Below are 16,725 nucleotides of genomic sequence, written 5' to 3' on the forward strand. Positions count from 1 at the left end.
CCCCAGCGCTTACACACTGAACCCTTATGCTAGTTCCTCAACATCTCTGGGCATGGCCTCTGCTGTGTTAATGGGGTGTAAACCTGCCTCAAGCCTGCTGGGAGGATGCGGAGATTGTGGTATGAATGTGGAATGTGGTATGAATGAAGGCTGGGCTCTCCAGGCTGGATTATTAAATCCCATCAGGAGCCTGGCTCAACCCGGAGGTCGTTTCACCCTTTCTCTGGGTCCACAAAAGGCGTTTTCATCAGAGAAGCTAGAGTGGGGAGGAGAGACAGGTTGCAGGGACAGAAGATGATGGAGATTTAGGGGCCTGAGAACGGCACTGCTGCCCTGGTGTGCAGGTACTGCTGTTCTTGGCCCTGACAAAAGTGATCTGATAAAGTTCTTGACTAGGGATTAGGGACTTGGTACCTCTGACCCCTCGGAGCTTGGTGAATCCACAGCTTAACTCAAAGGAGGCCCTCTCCGATGGGATTCCAGGCAGGGCGTAGGCTTTGCTAGCAGGGCATGGCCTGAAGTGTGGCGACAACGCGGGAATGAAAATTACCTGGAGACACTCTAGGATGCGCGCTTCTACAGAAAAGAGCCCAGGGATGTGTGTGAACATGTGTCTCTTAGAGTCAGTGGGGGAACTGCCAGAAAGGGTTGCCAGGTGCAGCAGTGAAGATGCACCTTGCATGAGGGCAGCCGCATAATGGGAGGTGGGAGCTGGAATCTAGCCCTCATCCCACTTGCCAGGCTGTGGGGAGCTGTGGCCACCCAGGGGAAAGAGTGCGTTTCTCTTATTCTCATAATAAAGACCTCGAGCTCCAGAGGAGGTGGCTTTACAAAAGTGCTCTGTGGGGTAGCTGACTGCCTTGGTGAGGACAGGGAGGAGGGAGGAGCCCAACAGCAGGGGAGAGGTTTGCGCATCACAGGAGTTCAGTGCTTTCCCTTTTACGAAGTTCTTTTGGACCCATCTGGTCTCATAGCAAACCTGTGAGACAGGCAGGCCCTCTCCCCTTTTGTAGATAAGTAAACCAAGGCCAAATTGTCCAGGGTCACCCATCGAGACCTGGTGTGCCAGGGCTAGCCTTGAACCACGTCATTTGGCTTCACATGGAGTGTCCTTCCAACACTCTTTCCTTCTAGACCCAGGTGCTTCAGCCAATCTGTCCTTTTTGCAAATACAGAAATGGAGATAAATGGGAATCTTGGGATCCAGGGCAAAGGAGAAAGAAAACAAAACCAGACAATAATTCCCATAAGTGTTTTGTCCTCTGGGAGCATGGGGACAGCTCAACAGCTTCTAATCCTGCTTCCCTAACCAGTCCTGCCCGGGAGCATCTACTCATTCCTACTCCAGCAAGCTCCCTGCCAGGCCTGGCACACCTTGCCAGTGCCAGGGGGGCTCCTGTGTGCCCATTACCCAGCTCCTGTTTTGTCCATCACTGCCCACTTCCTGGGTCCTTGAGTCCCCAGTCTTCTCTGAGCAGGTGGGAGGTGGGCATCATTAACTCTAGAGAAGGAATGGCTCATCCTAGCTTTGCCCAGGTGGAGCTCAAAATGATCATCTTCAGAGACAAAAACCTGGGACACAGAGAGCTGGGCGCTTGAGGGGCTGCAGATGCAGAGCCCTGGAGCCACAGAGAGGGGCGGTGATGTCACACTGAGGGGTCTCAAGCCCCTTCCCCACCAGCCCTCTGCTGCCCAGTCACCCCATTCCTCAAGCCCCAGCAGTTCCCTGCTCCCTCTTACCTTGAACCTCCGCATGCTCCCAAGGAGATGGCCCCCTTTTCACAGGAGCAGCCGATTAATCCTTTCTCATGAGAAAAAGAGAATCCCCTAGAAGGGCCACCGCAGGTCCTCTCTTCCCCCAGAGCTCCCTTCACCCACCCCTTTGAATAAAAGCCCTTGAGCCTCTTTCATGAAAAAGCTCCTGGGTCCTCCTTTCAGGGAGAAAGGACCCAATTCTGCCGCCCCCTCTCCCGCCATCCGTAAAGGGAAACCTTGCCCCCCACCCCCGCCCTTGCACTGCCCTCACCTGGCTGGGGGCGGCGGTCGGATCGGGTTCGGGTTCGGGTTCTGCTAGAAGCCCGCGGTCGGGCTCCGGGCTCCGGGCTCCGGGCTCCGGGGCTGCGCACTGAGCGCCCGCGCTGCGGCGGGGCCGGGATGGCGGTGGCGGGGCCGGCGGGGGCTCGGGCCCGGGCGGAGGCGGACGGGATGGGCGCGGGGAGGCGTGGGGGAAGAAGGACGGCTGAACGGGGAGCGGAGCTGAGAGCAGGCGGGAGGAGGAGCGGGCAGAGGCGGGAAGGGGGGAAGGAAGGGAGTGGAAGAAAGGAGGGGAGGGGCGGGGGGCGGGGGCTGCCGGGCTGCAGCTGAACGAACGGCTGACCCTTCCTCCCCTGCCAGCTCCGTAGAGCTTCAGCCCGTGGCCTAGAGAAGAGGCATCATTAATCCAAGTTAGCAGATGGGGAAACTGAGGCCCCACAGGAACGAATAACAGGAGGCAGAGGCCAAACTGGGGGTGGTCCGGGATACTTGACAGATGAGTCACCTCCCTGGTTTGGGGGGAGGGAACTGAAGGCACTCATAACGTCTGGGCTAGCCTTTGGGCTGCAAGGACAGCGAAGGTGAGATTTTGGTTGGGGCAGATGTCCAGGCTGAGTGGCCTCAGGGGAGAGGGTCTGCGGGAAGAGAATTAAAAAACAGGTCAGTGTTGTTAGTCAAGGAAGGGCTTAAAGTGACCCAGTTTTTCCTCCTGATCTCCAAGTCTGAGGATGTCCATAGACAGGAAGAAAGGAGGAAGACCAAGTCCAGAGACTTGAGAGGCTCAGCCTGGGCTTCCCTGGGGTGGGGTGAAGGGGGCAGACCTTGAGGGGCTGAAGTGAATTTTCAGCTGGAAAGGCTACTTCTGTGGTGCCTGCAGGAAGGGAGAGGGTTGGAGAGGGTAAAGGGAGGGCTCCAAGGGCTCTGGTGGGATAGGGGAACTACACACCCTGCCTAGCTGGGGCAGGGGGCAGGGGGGCAGGAGCCCCGCAGGCCGTCAGGCTGGACACGGCTGTCTTCCCATGGCCACGTTCACTCGGGGCCCTAACGACGGCCCCTCCGGACTCTGTCTCTCGGGGCTGCCATGCAGTTGGGGAAGTGACCAGGCTCCCTGACACTGCGTAGGTGCCAGCTGAGCGGTTGGCTTTTTATTTATTTATTATTTTTATTTTTTTAAATACAATAAAACAAATAAACATTCTTATTTTGATCATTCCGTTCTACATATATAATCAGTAATTCACAGTATCATCACATAGTTGCATATTCATCATCATCATCATCATTTGCATCAATTCAGAAAAAAAAAGACAACAGAAAAAGAAACGAAAACAGAAAAAAACAAAAAATAGACATACCATCCCCCTTATCTCTCCCTTTCATTGATCACTAGCATTTCAAACTAAATTTATTTTAACACTTGTTCCCCCTATTATTTATTTTTATTCCATATGTTCTACTTATCTGTTGGTAAGGTAGATAAAAGGGGCATCAGTCACAAGGTTTTCACAATCACACAGTCACATTGTGAAAGCTGTATCATTATACAGTCATCTTCTAGAAACATGGTTATAGGAACACAGCTCCACATTTTCTGAGTGGATGGCTTTTGAAGGGCCTCACGCCCAGCAGCCAGGAGCTGAGGCCCTCCGCCCGCCCTGCTGACTTGCATGCCTGCCCTCCAGGCCTGGATTCCGGAGAGGCCTGTCCCCGCTGTCCCCCAGCCCCTTCTGTGAACTGCAGTTCTGTGGGACTCTCTCAAAACCTGACAGCCCACAGTTGCCTTCCTTGCATGCCCTGGTCTCCAAGCATTAAGGCAAAGCAGTCCCACAAAGGTGTTGGTGGGCTTGCTCATTAAGGTGCTGTTAAGGGTGAAAAGGGTGGATGCATACCTGTTTTAATGGGAAGGAATGAATGGAGGAATTTCAGAGTAGGGGCTGTTTCAGGGCACGGGGTGAAGTGCCTTTCTGGCCCTTGTCAGATCCCAACTGTCTCCTTTGCCAGCTTTGAAAATGTGGGCCACTGGCCTGCTGGAGGGTCGGGGAAGGCACGGAGCCAAGCCATGACAGCCACAACCTTTCAAGGCATTGCATCCTCTCTGGACCTGGAGGGTGGGGCTGCTCTCTGGAAGATGCTGTGATTCCAGTGGTGGAAAGGAGAAGAGAAGGCTGGGCTCTCCAGGCTGGATAATTAAATCCCATCAGGAGCCTGGCTCAACCTGGAGGTCGTTTCACCCTTTCTCTGGGTCCACAAAAGGCGTTTTCATCAGAGAAGCTAGAGTGGGGAGGAGAGACAGGTTGCAGGGACAGAAGATGATGGAGATTTAGGGGGCTGAGACAGGGAAGAGGCCAAGGGGATGGAGGAAGAGGATGCAGTGAGCTGGTGGGTGTGCAGGGCAGGATGCTGAGAGAAGTGAGGGGTACCAGAGTGGAGGTTGGGAAGGTGGCAGCAGGATTCAGACAAAGGAGCCATGGGCTAGGTCGTCATTCACACCTGCTTCTACTTTGTTGTGTAACCACCACACCACCACAATCACAGCAGGCTCCATCTAGTGAGTGTAGCAGTACTGTCAGTGCCCACGTGGAGGTCCTCTGCACAGACCTGTGCTCCCTGGGTCCCTGTGCCTACGGCACTCTCTGCTTTGGGCAGGCCAGAAGTGCTGGGGTGTTCATGCCCCGAAAGCACCCCTCAGCCAAGGACGGCCCGCAGTTAGTGGATAAACTCCCCCACTTTCTGGTCCTTTGGGGCGATAAGTCCCAGGCTGAGGCGTGTTCCAAGGCCTCAGAGAACGCCCAGCAGGACGGAGCCTAAGCAGTCCACGGGAGAAGTCTGTTCAAGTCTTCCTGCTCTGTTTGCTTCCTTTTCTCATTTCCCAGCCCCGTCGCCGTGCGTCTTGGGATCCCCTCCTACATAAACTGCTTACGTTCAGATCCTTGTCTAGGGGTCTGTGTTTTGGGGAACCAAGATTAAGACACTGGACGACAGAGGACCTGGCACTAGGGTAACTGCTTTTTCATGTCCATTACTTTCCTTAATTCCCTTAATGCCCCTGGAAGTAGGTACCATGAATCCAACTTTACAGTTGAGTAAAGGGGTTAATGCATGGGCAAGGGTCTGACCCATGACTGCCAGGCTCCAGGACCCAGTCTCGAACCATTGTACTCCACAGCCTCGTCCAGATAACTGAGATTTGGGGTTTTTCTAAAATCTGCAGGTGTAGTCTGTGGAGAGAAGAGGAGCCTCCACTTGCCTTCTGGGCAGGAGTCAATACTGAAATACTCCCTTTGGGATCCTTTAACAGGGAGAGTTGAGGAAGTGGATGGTAGGATGTCTTTTGAAGATAATTGTGAGGGTTTGAAATTTTTGAATTGGCCCATCTGTCTTCAGGTCTGTTTTTTTAAAAAACTGTCCTTTAGGGTAAAGCAAATGTAGTCTGCTGTTCCAGTCTTAAAGACTGTCAGGATCATCTGAGAATTGATTAGAAATGCAAATTCTCAGGTCATCCCAGCACCATAGGAAAGATGTTCGTACCGATTTTAATCTCTGATGTAGCGAGCCTTGATAGTAACAACCCACATAACTGATAACCCATATAGTTCTTAGGGGTCTTAATTTTTCAGAGAACAAAAACACCAAAAATCATCTAGATTAGAACATTAAATGAATGTGTTTATGAATTAAAAGTGCCGTTGACGTTGAAAAAAAAAAAACGTGTGGCGGGGTAGTTGCCAGTGTTTGAGGAGGAACTGACCCTGGCTGGGTTCTGGAGGGAAGGGTTTGGCGAGGAAGTGATGGCAGGGAAGGTGTGTGGTGCTGAAGTGTCAGGCTAAGGAGCTTGGAGTGTTTTGCAGAAGAATGGAGAGGTGTGCTCTGAGCTGTATTTTTTTCTTTTTTTGGCATGGTCAGGCTCACGGGAGTCGAACCCAGGTCTCTGGCATGGCAGACGAGAATTCTGCCACTGAATCACCATCGCACTGCCCTCTGAGCTGTGTTTTAAAATGACTTAAGCTGCAGAACGAAGGACAGACAGGAGATGGGAGAAGGGGCAGGGAGGGGTGCAAGAATCCTAGAACTGTCCAGATGAATCTGAACTATGCAGGGGCAGTAAGGAAGGAAAAGAAAAGGAAGAGACGGATGGGAGCGAGTCTGAGCAGAGTGATTCAGAGCAAGTGCATAAACTCACAATTTAATTAGCCTCCTGGTTTGCCAGTGGATTACGAGGGAATTAGCAGTGCTCAGAGCCTGGGGCCCTTGCGGGAGGCAAGGGCACGTTAATGAGAAGGACGGCACTGTGCCCCAGGGAGGAGTGAGAAAGCAGAGATGCCAGCAGGAGGAACAGATGTCAGGTGATGAACCTCCCCTTCCGCAGGGATTTCAGCCCCCTGGGGGAGTAGATGTTCAGGATTCCTGGGCCTGGCCCAGCCCCACTGCCCCTGTCCCAGTCCCTGTGGCTCTGCAGGCCGTCCGCTCCCAGCTCCCCTGTGGCCTTTCCCCAGAAGGGCTTGAAGGTCCCCCCACTGGCCGTCCTAGGAGGCAGAACTGAGCCCCTGGGCTCTTTCTGTGCAGGGGAGGTTGGGCCAGCACGGGGAGGTGACCTCTTCACAACCAGTGTGTCACATTGCATCTTTCAGCCCACCTGCGCTCTGGCCATGTGACCGTCTACACCCTGTTACTAGGTGAAGTCAGTTTGGATCATAAGAGGCCATGCAGTTTCTGCCTGGCTCCCTCTCTTGCAGCTCTCCTGTTTGGAGCCACCTGCCACATGGAAGGCCATGGCAGCTCGAGTCGGGACAGGGTACAGAATTTGCGGGGTCCAGTGAAACGTGAAAATGCCCCTTGTTCTAAAAGTTTTATGGGTCTGTTCAAAAAGAATCAAGAACTCCTTGATCAGAAATTATTAAGAATTCACAGGTGGTAACAAAGAGCCTGAAACGAAGCGCCGGGCCTCGTGCAGCACAAACTGCATCCCACGGAGCCGCCCCTCCTGCCCGGCCCACCGCCAGCCGGTGAGTGCAGGGCCCTCTGCAGTGCCTCAGCCCCACGTGACACCCTCCTCGCCGGGCCCAGGGCACCTCTCGCACTGCAAGGGATAAAGATGATTTTGTGGTTTTAAACTAGTAAGTTTGGGGATAGTTTTTAACGCAGCATGTAGAAAGTTCAACACTGGAGGATAAAGAATTGGAGAGTCCCCATGTTTGTCCCCATACCCAGGCTCATTCCCTGACCTACTGTTGCAAATTCTCCTTCACCCATGTTAGGAGAGTGGAAGCACAAAACCCCTAGACTTTGGAGACACCCAAATCCCATGTGTTGCACATCGTTGGGGGCAAAAGTCAGCTTTTCAGTTGGGGGAAGCTGGGAAAAGACCCACTTGTCTGTGAGCTGGAAGAGGTGGCTGTGGTCCTGGCAGGAGGCAGTGGTTCGGTGTCCATGGCCTGCAGGACTTCAAGGAGGGACAATCCCTGCAAGAGAGGGAGGGAAAGAAGACAGAAAGGACGTATCCTGCCAGGGAGGGCAAGGGCAAGGACTCCTGAGGCTCCTGTGCTATTTGATGCCTGACAGTGAAGGTGCCCTTTGGAGGCAGAGGCATATGTTCTGGTTCGGACCGGTGGGAGTCGAAGCGCTTTGCGTGGGATCACCCCAAGGCTGTGCCCGCCATTAGGTGGGTCAGAAGAGTCCTGAGTGACTGGGGGAGACAGTTTGGGATGTAAGCATAAACTATAACTCAGCTGAGAACCTGTTGGCTCTAAGTACATGTTGCCGGAAGTCTGCTTTGAAAAGTGTGAGCTTTTCTTTATCTTATTTATCCTGACACCCACTGACATCCACTCACATTCTGGGCCATGCCTCGCATCCAGGGTGCAGTAGGAAATGTCACAGGAGGGAGGGGTCAGGGAGGGGAGTGGTGTCGGCAGCATGGAACAATTTATTTATTAACACCACATTTTGTTTCAAGAGTAGCCATAACAAATGCCATAAATAAAGTGCACTGGGAACTAAGGAAAGAACTGAGTTCTAAGTGGAGGGACCCTGACAGCCTACTGGAAGGCGTGTCCCCTAGCCAAGTGTGGGGTGAGTTCTCAGTGGAGGGGCCCTGACAGCCTACTGGAAGGCGTGTCCCCTAGCCAAGTGTGGGTGGCCCTGGGCTTTGACAGGTAACAGCTGGTGGGAGAAGGACCAGGGGCAGAGGCGGGAGGCAGGGAGGCGTCCTGGTGAGATGCGGTGACTGGTGTCAGGCTGCTTTTATTTGAATCCCAGCTCCGTCACTATTTGTGTGACCTCAGTTTTCTCTCCTGGAAAATGGGTTAATTAAAAGCAGCCACTTTAATCGCTGGCCTGGGGTGATGGTGGAAATCCTCACTGCAAAGCACTAGGCACAGAGCCCGGCACACCGTCAGCACTTGCTCACTGCTGGCTGTTACTACTCCTTAGTGCGTTTGAAAAAGTAATAATAGTCCTGATCTGGCTTAAGTATGAAATCCAAGGATACTGCTAGGAGATGGGTCCAGGGTAGTGAGTTTGAATCCAGCACGAAGGACTGGAAATGCCAGGCTGATTGGTCTAGACTTGCTTCTGGAAGCAGTGGTCGCAATCCTGCCCACCCCAACTTCCTCCGCAGCTGGCAGTTGGCGACATCTCCTGTGCTGTGCTGAAGGAAGTTCAGAGAACAGCATCTACCGATGGAACTTCAAAAAATGAATATAATGCTCCCAATGCAATATAAAGGAGAAATAAAAATTTTCAACATGAAAATGCTTGGACAGTGCTGTGCTGAAGAAATAAACAGAAGCTGGTACCACATGAGAATCACAAACAGCACAGCCGCAGACAGGCTGACAGGGCGTTGTCCTGGGGACCCCCACTGGGGCATCGATGTCTGCAAGGTGCATGGCAGTTGGTGAGGTTCAAAGAAATTAATTAAAACCTTTCCTCAGTTTACAGGGAAATTACATTCCTGGAAAGTTCAGTGTGTATTAAAACCATGCAAAAAATAGTTTATTTTGTATTTTAAAAGTTAGGGTCTGGGTTTCTCACCTACATGACTGCTGTAGGAATGGGAGCTGATCTTTCATTTCCCGGGTGACCCAGACATCCAGGACACTTGTCATTCCTGGCTCCTGCCCACTACATGCCACAGTGTCTCCCAACCATTGTGACAACCAGAAATAGGTCCCACGCTCCCAGCTGACTCCCCATCCCACACCCCGCCTGCGCTTTGGGTGCGATGAAATTAGGGTGGGCTGTGCACTTCTCTGATTTAGATATAAGCTGTGTGAGGAGGCAAAGTTGGAGCTCCTGCCGCCATTTTGCACCTGTGTGTGGGGAAAGCCTGGAAACAAAAGTCAGTAAGCTGAGGACAGCGAAAGGGACAGGTGGCAAGGAGCTGGGTTCCTCCTGGTGACATCAGGAATGAACCGACCGTGGGTGTGCCCTCCCTATGGCCCTCTCATTATGGAGAGACAAATCCCCTCATCGGTTGAGCTGTTTTGAGTTGATCTACTGTTCCTTGCAGTCAAAAACTCTCTAGCTTTTCCGAGTTGTTTTCTCTCTCCAGGTCTTGGCTTCTTTATCCATATATTGAGAGCATTTCACAAGGTGGGATTCAGCTTCAAATATCCAATGGGTCCGCGTCTACAGAGGGTGAATGTGAGAGAGGGGAGGGAGGGAGCTGGAGGAGCCAAAAGTTGACTCCATTTCTTGCACTGGGTACCTGGGAGAATGGTGGGAGAGAGGATGTGGTTTGGGTAAAATGATGGCTTGTTCCACTTTGGTCATTGGATCATGTTAGATTTGAGGTATAGACACTGGACTTATAGTACAAGTAAGTTTGCTTACTATATGGTATCATCTTACTTGGGCAAAAACCATAATCACATAGAAAAAGGTTGAATGGATAAATACCAAAATATTTACAAGTGGGTTGTTTATAGTAGGTTCAGGATGATACTTATTTTCCTTGTATAAGTTTTCTATTTTCCATACTTTCTACAACGAATATTTATGACTTTATTTGAAAAGTAATTGAAATCACCAATAAAAACTATAATTTATTACCAATTATTTCAAAAGAAGTAGAAGTACATAAAATTCAGTAATAGATCCAAATATATTGGAATTAGAATTTATTAAAGTGGCATTTTAAATCAAAGGGGAAAAGACAAATTATTTAATAAATTGTGTAGGAACAACAAGTTAGCCATCTGGAAAAAATTAAAGTTGGATCCATACATCACATCTTATAATACAAATAAATTTCAAATAGTTCAAATATTTAACTGTAAAAATGAAGCCCAAAAAGTACTAAAAGAAATCAGAGGATATATATATTTTTATAATTTCAGAATGAGGAAGGACTCTGAAGTGTGATGTAAAATCTGGTCATTAAAAAAACTTCATGGATAAATTTTACTATTACTTAAAAGGAAAACATATTTACATGGCAAAACTGCCAGAAACAAAAAGACAAACTAAAAACTGGAGGACATATTTGCAACTCATATTACAAAAAGCAAATTTATTTTACATATAAAGAGCTCCAAGAAAAAGAAAATTCCTTGGAAAAATGGGTAAAGGATATGAACAGTAAATAAAAACAAGTAGCTATTTGAATAAGAAAATTACAAATGATGCTTTTTTTGCCTACATCTCCATAGATTTATAAGATTTATAATAAATTCTATTAGTGAGGATGTGGGGAAGCAGCTATTCGTAGGATTCATAGGAGACTAAATTGGTACAACTGGGTAACTGGGCAAGATCACCAAACTGAAAAATGCGCATGCTCTTTAATTCAGTGATTCCACTTCTTGAAAAGATGTTCTTCAGATACATGCCCATATTTAAAATTCCACATATACAAAGTTATTCCTTGCAGCATTGTTTGTAATAGCAAGATATCAGAATATATTTCAGCGATAGGGGACTGATTAAATAAATGATACATATATACAGTAGAATGCTCTGTACTGCCTACAAAAGAACGAGAAAGTGTTTTATAGACTAATATAAAATGACCTCTACAATGTGCTGTTAAGTGAAAATAGAACAAACCAAACTACTGTTTATGTAAAGGAAAAGATGAAGGATGTGTCTGCTTATATATGTATAGAAACCTGAAAGTGTACACCAGAAACCCGTGGCCTCCTGGGAGGGGATGGTCATAAAAGAACGAACTTTTCAGTTTTACCCTTTTGCACCTTAAATAAAAAGCAGGGAGGGACCAGTATCTTTTAAAGCAGTTGCTCCATTCCTACTGGTTTCTCTTCAAGTTGAAACCCCTCACCTCTTCCATATGCCCACTGTCAGGCCAGACGTCCTTCACCTGTGCGTGTGCAGCTGATTAAAAGAAACATGCAAACAACAGAAAACCTACATGCAGGACTTTTCCACTTCCTTCTGTTAAATCTCATCCTGCTGGTTTCAGCCCACTGATTTAAGATGTTTTAGAATCTTGGTTCTGACATCCAAATCTACGTCTGCAGATGTGGTGAGTGGGGCAGGCGCTGGTCACTGCGCTACCTGGGCCGCGGGATCCCAGAGACCCTTCCCAGCGCTGCATCATGGGCCAGAGCCCTCGGGCCGGTGAGCACACGCTCAGGTGGGTGAGCTCTGGGCCCACCGTTTTCCTAGTTATCTTCTCAAGCGTGTGGCACTCAGTGTCTAACCAGAAAGCGGGAACTTTCTCAGTGGCCAACAAGTAAATACGTCATTATGGTAAACGTGACTTCACCACATCCTGTTCTTAGTGAACGTGCCACTTCTTTTTTCTAGGTGTTCCCAAACCCAGTTTACTATGTTCCAGAATAAATCTGGGGCAGGGGGTGGGATTCACCTCAAAGTTTCCCCCTAGTATCACCTGGAGTTTCTGGAATCTGTTTGCCTCCTTTCTGACTGTCAGGACATTTGCAGCTGTCCGGATTGTGGCTTCTTTTTTTTTTCTCCATGGCTTCTGAGCTATGTCGGCCAGCGTTCCAGGAGCTTATTTGCAAAGGTTTTTTCCCCGTCTTGCGACTGGCAACTTATTTGAAATGACTAGGGGCTCAGGCCCTCTCTTGCTGTCTTCCTTTCTGTTTGGGGTTTCGACGTCCTCTGAGCCATGTTCTGTTCCATTCTTCAGCAGTGCTTTTCCTTGGTGGAGGAGGAAGAATATTGGGGTTGAGTATCACCTGCTTTCTCTCTGACGATTGCTATCCTGGTATCTTCGTCCCCAGCTGACAGCCTTAGCCTCTGGCTCTTCTTGCTCTGAACATAGCTGGCAGCACCTGTCATTGGCGCCTTCTCCAAGTTTCAAGCCATCAAGGACTTCAAGGATGACCTTCCTCCATCTTTTATACCCTACGTTTAAATTTCTGAGCTCGTTAGGGAGCTCTTCATAGAGCCAGGCTGGTTCAGCTCTCCTCTGTTTCTGCAAATGGGCTCTACTACTTCATTTCTCTTTTACATAGAGCTTCCTGTCTCCCTTGTGCCATTTAAAGTCTCTAAACTTAGGATCATAACTTTGCTCTAAATTTCTCAAATTATTTTTCTAGGGCTCTTTATGTATTCACCCATTTATTCCATGCCCAGTATACACTTCCTTTCCAATTCGGCTTTCCCCTGTGGTTTCTGTCACACTGAGAGCACCGGGCAGTCTCTCCCATGGTCAGAATAAGGTTGGAGAGCAGCACCCTGGTCGCTTTTTTCTTCCACTGAGAGAAGAATCTGTCATTGGTGCTTGTCAGGAGTTTACCAGCTAAGCTGCCCAGCTGGTAGCTGTGGGGCTGTGCTTGTGGGGCGGGGGCTCCCTGGCCCGTTTCCGGTGCCTTCAGACCCTGGCTGGCAGTGGGAAGGGACACGGCTTTCAGCTCTCGCCCCAGTCTCGTCCAGCAGCCCCTCTGTCTGACTCCTGCCATACTGGCAGTGTTGTGGTGGACAGCACACAGGATTTGGAATGGAACATATCCATGCTTGAAGTCTGGTCTTGCCACTTACTAGCAAGTTTAAATCTTTCAGCTTCAGTTTTTCTCACTTGAAAAATGGGGATAATCTCTGGTTCATGGGGTGATTAAATGAGATAATGTATATATAAACCTTTGCATGGGTTTCAGTAAGCCTCAAGTCCTATGCTTGTCTCAGGCCTGTGGAGTTTCATGCTCTGTGCTCTTTTTTTTTTCGGTTGGGCAGGCATCAGGAATTGAACCCGGGTCTCTGGCATGACAGGTGAGAACTCTGCCTGCTGAGCCACCGTGGCCTACTCGATACTCTGTGAGTTTGGGGGACTGTGTTGCTTTCTTTCCTTTTCTGTTCAACCTGTGTCTTTTGGAAAGGCATAGTGTGATGTCTGCCCAGTGGAACTTCCTTTGACCAGCCATCCCCCCCCACAGCCCTAACAGCCCAGCTCAGCGTATGGCCCTGTGGCACTGGCCGTGTGATTCGGGCCAGGATACTCCACCCAGCAGACACAGTGAATGGCTCACAGATGGACGCCGTTTCCAGCCAGAGTCCTGGGGATCTTTGCTGGAACTGTCCAAAGAGGTACTTGCTGCTTCTCTCAAATTGCAAACTCTACACCCACGTAAGAGTGGAGCTGCCACTTGGCATCATATTGCCTGGATGAGGAGGGAGACCAAGCAGGGATAGGCACACCCAAGGCGTTGGGAGACTGAGTCGTGAAAACCTCAAGTGACCCAGTGGATTTACTGGCCATTTCTGCTACTTGGGCCAATGCATTTGTTAAGCCAGGTTGAGCTGGGCTTCTGAGTGTGTGACCATAAAATACAGCGGTAACCCTTTCATCACCATGATGAGATCATGAGTTCCCACTCATCAATTCATACGTAACTGCTCATTAAAACCTATTCTCCCACCACCCTTTATCTTTTTATTTTTTAACTTCCTGGCTTATTTTTTCAGCATCTTTTATTGTGAAATACGTATGCAGAAAAGTGATAAATTTCAAAGCACAATTTAACGAGTAGTTATAGAGCAAATTTCATAGCATGGTATGGTTGCAATTCCCCAATTTCAGGTATTTCCTTCTAGCTGTTCTAATACACTAGAGACTAACAGGAAATATTGATAGAATGATTCAGTAGTCACAATACTTGGTTAAATTCTATCTTCTCTGTCACAGCCCCTCCCTCTCATTTGATCCTTCTCCCAAACGTCAGGGATATTTGGGCAATGACCGTTCTAACTTCTTCATGTTGAAAAGGGGTGTCCGCATCATGGAGTAAGAGGATGCAACCAGCTGATGCTCTTGGAGAGACTGGTAACTCAGTCTCAGGGCCTAACTGGCATAGGAACAATCTAGAGGTTTTAAGTTTCTGAAAAATAAACTTCGTGGGTGAAATGTTTATAGAGCCTCAGACAGAGTCCTGGGTATTCTTTTTTTTTTAATTCTAATTTTTTGTTTTTGTCTTGTTTTTAATTTTATTTTTGTGTGTGAAAAATAATATATATACAAAAAAGCAGTAAGTTTCAAAGCACATTGCAACAATTAGTTGTAGAACAGATTTCAGAGTTTGTCATGGGTTACAATTCCACAATTTTAGGTTTTTCCTTCTAGCTGTTCCAAGATACTGGAGACTAAAAGAAATATTGATAGGTTTGAGCAGTCATTTTCGTTTGTTAAACCCTACCTTCTCTGTATAACTCCACCTTCTCCTTTGATCCTTCTCTCAACCTTTAGGAGTATTTGGGCTATGTCCATTTTAACTTTTTCACGTGGGAATGGGGTATCTATAATACGGGGTAGGGGGATGGAACTAGTTGATCTTCTTGGAGAGGCTAGCCCCTCTGGGTTTCAGGACTTCTCTGGCTGAGGAATCCATCTGGGGGTTGTAGGTTTCTGTATAATTTTAGTGTGTGAAACTTCTGTAGAACCTCAGATAAAGCCTTAGGTGTTCTTTAGGGTTGACAGGAATGGTTTTGGTTGGGTTTGGCAAACCCTGGTAATTAGCACTATCTAGCTGAAGTTTGCCCAAGAGTAACCTCTCAGCTCTATCTGAACTCTTTCAGCCACAAATACTTTGTTACACTTTTCCCCCTTTTGGTCAGGACAGATTGTCCAACCCACAGTGCTAGGCCAAGTTCACCCCTGGATGTCATGTCCCACTGAGCCGGGAGGGTAATGATTTCACTTACAGAGTTGGGCTTAGAGAGAGAGGCCATATCCGAGCAACAAAAAAGTCCCTCTTTTATTATTTATTTATTTGCAAAAAACAGGAATCAATAGATGTGCATGGCATATTAGAAATTCCACAGACTTGCAGACCCATGTTTGAATACTAGCTTTTCCATTTGTCAATCTTGGGCAAATCAGTTAACTTTTCTGAGTTTCATTTTTCTATCTGCAAAATGGGGACAAAATTTTGCTTATGTGTTCTTTTGTTTTAATGGGTTGGAGATGATGGATATGCAGGCAAGGCATGTAGTGGGCCCTAGTAAACGTGTGTTATCTCAGTAATATTCTCTTCTGGTCAGTTGCTTACAGATGCTGACTCCATTCATTTTCCACACTCCTGTCCGTGTCCTGTGTCCTGGCTACCATGACATCCAGGTTTATCACGGCCTTCCAAGGAGAGGGCAGGAACCTAAGAGGCTTTGGGAAAAGGATGGAAGAGGAGGGGGTGAATGGGAATTTCAAAGCTCAAATGGAGGAGAGATGGAATTAGCCTTGTTTAAAACATTTGTGACTCAGAACTTTACACCCACTTTCTATTTATAAATGTCCCTGTCTCAGCTTGACTCCTCTGCATAAGGCTTCAGAGGAAGAGAACAGTCACAGCAGCTGCTAGAGATGCACAAAGTGCAGCGCAGAGGAGGTTGTGGGAGGAGAGGGAGCGCAAGGCCTGACCGCAGGTGTAAGAGTGCAGGGTCCTAGGGCAAGAAGACTTAGGGAACTTGGGCCAGAAGCCCTGTAGGCAGAGGAGACCTGCAGCTCTCCTCCACACCCTGCGCCCGCCCTGAAGCTGCAGCTTTATCTACTGCCTGCTGCCCTGCACTGGTGGCAGGGGGACAAGATAAAAGGCTCTTGCCACAGCTGAGCAGAGATGATGAACCAAAAAGTAAACCCAGACGGGGAGGTGACAAATTCAAGAGGCATTTCTGGGAATCTAGCAGTTGCTTCTTAGAAGGCAAGGGAGGGGCGGAGAGCACTCAAAGCCACTGCCAGCGTTTTTAGTTTGGGAAGTTGGGTTACGAGGTGTTCCATGAAGTGTGAGACCGTAAGTGCCCGCGAACGCGGGGCAGGGGCCGAGCGCAGCCCGATTCCGGGAGCCGGCGGGCCGGCCGGGCGCGCACTCCCGGGTCAAGTGTTTCTCGGCGCGTCGCGGGTCGGTGCGCTGTGCTCGTGCACGGCAGGAAGGCGGGCTTGGAGAACCGGCGGGACTGGCGGCGCATCCGCCCGCAGCTGCCGGAACTTCCACTGACTCCGCCCGTGCCCGTCTTGTGGTCTGTACTTGTGTGCCTTCCTCCCCAGATCTTCAAATCCGACGCCTCCTGTGTCGGGCGCCGTCGCCGCCCCCACCGCCTCGGACGAGGAACGCGCTCTCGTCTCACCGCGGGGCCGCACGGCCGGGGGGCGGGAAGCCCGCAGTTGGGGAGCGCACCGTGCCCTCGACGGCGGCCTGCACCCCGCGCCTGCCCTGCGGCCTCCCCGCACGTGCGCCGGGGCCCCGGGATAGCCAAGGGCGGACGCGCGAGCCAGGCCGG

This window comes from Tamandua tetradactyla, chromosome 8 (genome assembly GCF_023851605.1).
Source record: "Tamandua tetradactyla isolate mTamTet1 chromosome 8, mTamTet1.pri, whole genome shotgun sequence".
NCBI classification, from domain to species: domain Eukaryota; kingdom Metazoa; phylum Chordata; class Mammalia; order Pilosa; family Myrmecophagidae; genus Tamandua; species Tamandua tetradactyla.